The sequence below is a fragment of the Mesoplodon mirus genome (assembly GCF_964341445.2).
Source record: "Mesoplodon mirus genome assembly, chromosome: 3".
NCBI lineage: Eukaryota > Metazoa > Chordata > Mammalia > Artiodactyla > Ziphiidae > Mesoplodon > Mesoplodon mirus.
The window spans coordinates 150,774,910-150,779,322 of NC_138978.1; positions in this window are offsets into that span (position 1 = coordinate 150,774,910).

Sequence of the window (4,413 nt, forward strand, 5' to 3'; positions counted from 1 at the left end):
GAGGCAGGAAAGGAGAACAAGATAGTCAAATAATCCAGAATTTCAATACTTCTGAATGTTCTTAGTTATACTGACCAGCAATGATGTGGTTCCTGGAGAAGACCGGGACTCTTGAGATATCTGTGTAATTTATTTAATTTAAACGCCATTCTCCTTTTGTTCATTTTGCTAATAAAGTGGTTTTGAAACGTGAACAAATGCATGTGTTCGGGTGGTTTTACAGAGAGGCAAAATAAGTCACCTCCAGGAAGAGGTGGCTTGCTTTGCCCTGTCCTGGGGAAAAGAAACAGAAAGCTAAGACTTCTTGAATCTCCCAGCTGCTCTCCAGGTTCCGGTTTTCCACTCCTGAGAATGAATAAACGTCCACGATCCAGGTGAAGAGCAGAGATTGGGGCATGACACCTGGACTAAGGGATCCCCATACTCAGGACCAATTCCCAGAGCCAACCCTGTGACTTCCGTGGCTATCAGGGAAGTCAAACTTCCACCATCTCTTCTGTATATGTTTCACGTGCTAATTCTTCAACATTCATGAGATGTCTGTTAAGGGCCAATCCCATCAATACTCAGCAAAGCTTTCAGAATCTTGGTTTGGAGGAGCACACAATCTCCGACATTTCCCTCCCCTGTTTGTGAGACAATGTAAGGAGCAAAAGGCCAAAGGACTCAAGTGTCCAGCGAGCTAGGCTGATTCTCAGCTTTGTTTGCTAACTGTAGGAAATGGGAGGAAATAAGAGGAATCACAGAAAAAGAGCAAAGGCTTGGGGGAGACAGAAATAGAATGAAGTGGAAAGAGATGGGGGACTAGAGATAAGAAAGATCAGCGGGATAGATGCATGGAAACAAAGAGATCAGGAGAGCTAGAAAAGGGAGAAACAGGTGAAGGAGGAAGAGGATATATTGCAGGGGCAGAGAAGTCACTGAGTTCCAAAATGATAATTTATGTAAAATAAACTAATCTTGCTTTATCGTGCTATTCAACTGCCCTGCAAGATCTGAGTAAACTGGCAATTAGCATCCCTCCACTTTGAATTTTATATATGCTTTTAATGATGCTATTTTAGCCTGAACCCCTCCCCCCGCCAAAGTAGAACATGAGACAAAAGCTTCCATACAGGTATTTGGGAGGTGATCCCAGCAAGTGGGAGTGAAAGGCAGGAGGAGTGAAACAAGGAGGGAGGGAAAGCCAACAAAAGAATGAGTTACTGAGGTAGCCCCTGTGGAGGGCAACTGGAGCTCCAGCCTCCTGGGCCATCCTAGGAGCTCTGCAAAATGCGTCTCTAAACTGTCCTGGAGAAACATTTAACCATCATTCCCATCTTCTGTTGGTCAAGGGTGATCCCTTGGATATTAACTCTCCAACAATTATGGGTTGCATGGACGTGAGCACAGAGCAGTTCCCAAGGGGTCCCATGCTGTGGCATCAAGGAAGCCCCCCAGGACAGGAAGGAAGAGGTGTGCATGGCTCCAGGGAAAGACCAGCAGGTAAGACTGCTCAGAACTGTCACCCCAAAAGAGGCTTTGTAGGAGAGTTTTGAGTGGCATAAAAGTGGCATCTAAATCAGATGCATTTCTTTAACTTATCTTTAAAACACATTTTTACCTTTAGTTGTAAAACTACAGCATGGCTTTAGCAGTCTTTGGGGGAGTAGTGTCAAAACTTCTATGTTTTGTTATAAAGCAGAAACTAACACACCATTATAAAGCAATTATACTCCAATAAATATGTAAAAAAAAAACTTCTATGTTAACTAGACATTGTGGTGATCATTTTACAATATATATAAATATCAAATCATTATGTTGTACACCTGAAACTAAGATAATGTTATATGTCAATTATATCTCAATTTTTAAAATTCTATAAGATGATCATCTCCTCATTCTACAATGGAATGGAGTATTTTAAGACTCTGCCTTCCTAAACATAGTTTCTAATACAACTCCTTGTTAAGAAGAACCAGGGCCCCTCAGAGCAATGGCTGGTTCCAGGGCCAGGGTAGGGTAGGCACAAAATGAGTCTGAAACAACTTTTTATGCCAGAAGGCAAGGAATTGTTAAAAAAAAGAAAAAAGATGGAGGCATATCACAAGGACCAGATTCAAGCACCTTCTACTAACTGAATGTAGGGTAATTTGGGCACCAAAACAAACACAATGATGAATTTTAAACCAATAAAAACAAGAATTGATTCTATACCAATACTAGATAGATAGATAGATAGATAGAAGATAATTGTAGAGGATTTGTAGTATTTTGTAACATCTGGAAGGTTTAGTCCCCACCTATAACACTTTTATGATACAGTTTTCTTATTCAAGGATATAATATTCCTTTCCATTTTAATCTCCTTTTGATAATCTAAATAGTGTCTTCTCATATAGATCTTACACATTTCTCAAGTATATTCCTAGTTATTTTTTACCTTTTTTATTGCCTTTTCCATTATAAACAGAATCTTTTCTTATATTTTCTAACTCATTGGTGATTGCATATACAAAGGCTATTGATTTTTATATATTAACTCTGTACCCAGATTACCTGCTGAATTCTCTTACAGTACTAATAGTTTTGTAGTAGTTTGGCAGTTGATTGTTTCAAGTTTGCCAGCTATACATCCTATGTGTACAAATAATAAACATTATAAATTTATCTCCTTTTCAAATCTTTATACTGCTAATCTCTTTTTCTTGTTTACTTGTCTTGACTAGTACCTGCAAAAATAATATTAAATAATAGTGGTGATAGTAGACATCCTTTTCTTATCTCTGACTTTAATGCTAAAGTTTCTGCTTTTTTCTCATTAAACATGATTCTGGCTTTAGTACTGGAAAATATATTTTATCATTTTAAGACTTTTGTCACAAAAGGATGTAGAACAACCAACATCTGACATGACAGTGTGAGGAGCTACACTGATCAGCTCCCCAGTGAAACTGGTAACAATTTTTTCAAAAATTTAAGCCTCTAGATATGGTCCTAAGGGCAAACAACATATGAAGAAATATCTATTCAAGAAATAGCTATTAGAAGAATATAGATATAAGATATTAGAAGAAAACACAGGTAAATTTTCATGACCTAGGATTTGGCAAAAAAAATTCTTAGATATGACACCAAATGCATGAGCAAGAAAAGAAAACACAGGTACATTGGACTCATCACAACTTAAAACTTTTATGCTTCAAAGGACACCATCAAGAAAATAAAAAGACAACCCACAGAATGGGATAAAATATTTGCAAATCATACATCTGGTCTCTAGAATATATAAAGAACCCTTGCAACTCAAAAATAAAAATACAAATAACCCAATTTTAAAATGGGCAAAATATCCAAATAGACATTTCTCCAAGGAAGATATTCAAATAGCCAATAAGCACATGTAAATATCATCAACATCATTTGTCACCTGGGAAATGCAAATCAAAACCACAATGATTTATACACATATACACATTCTTTTTTAAATATTATTTTCCATTATGGTTTATCCCAGGAGATTGAGTATAGTTCCCTGGGCTATACAGTAAGACCTTTTTGTTTATATGTGTGTATAACTGAGTCACTTTCCTATACAGCAGAGATTGGCACAACATTGTAAATCAACTCTACTTCAATTAAAAAAAAAAAAAAAAACCACAGTGAGGTACCACTTCACATCCACTAGGATGACTAGGATCAGAAAGTCATATAGGGCTTCCCTGGTGGCGCAGTGGTTGAGAGTCCACCTGCCGGTGCAGGGGACATGGGTTCGTGCCCTGGTCCGGAAAGATCCCACATGCCGCGGAGCGGCTGGGCCCGTGAGCCATGGCCGCTGAGCCTGCGCGTCCGGAGCCTGTGCTCCGCAACGGGAGAGGCCACAACAGTGAGAGGCCTGCGCACCGCAAAAAAAAAAAAAAAGAAAGAAAGAAAAAAACACTTTCAGCGAATTCCTAAACAGAAGCAAACACTCTCATCTAATACTTCAAAACAATGTCTATAGACAGAGCAATATTGTTCCAATTCAAATGAAATCAAGCCAGGGGTTGCAGAGCTTCCTCAATGGAATATAAGGGAATGGTAGTCAAGCCCTAAGCTTCAGAGGAAGCAAGAAGTAGATAAAGGTCTGATAAACTTTTTTCATTTATTTGCCTTTTCCCCCTTTTATTTGGTCTGTTGTCATCTAGAAAGGGATTGACGAGTATCTCCAAGCAGAAGATCAAGTGCAGGCAATACCTTGCACTAACTTGCCTGGAACCCTACTTCATCTCTGCTCTACCGCTACGAGCTACAGGGCGAGAAACCACAACCCCCAAAAGGCCTTGCGGGCCTGGGGCGGGGCCGTCCCGTGGATTGGTTGTCCTACATCTCCAGGCGTGGGATGATTGGCCATCCCTGGGAATGGGGTGGGACTAAGGCAGTTGAGGGAAT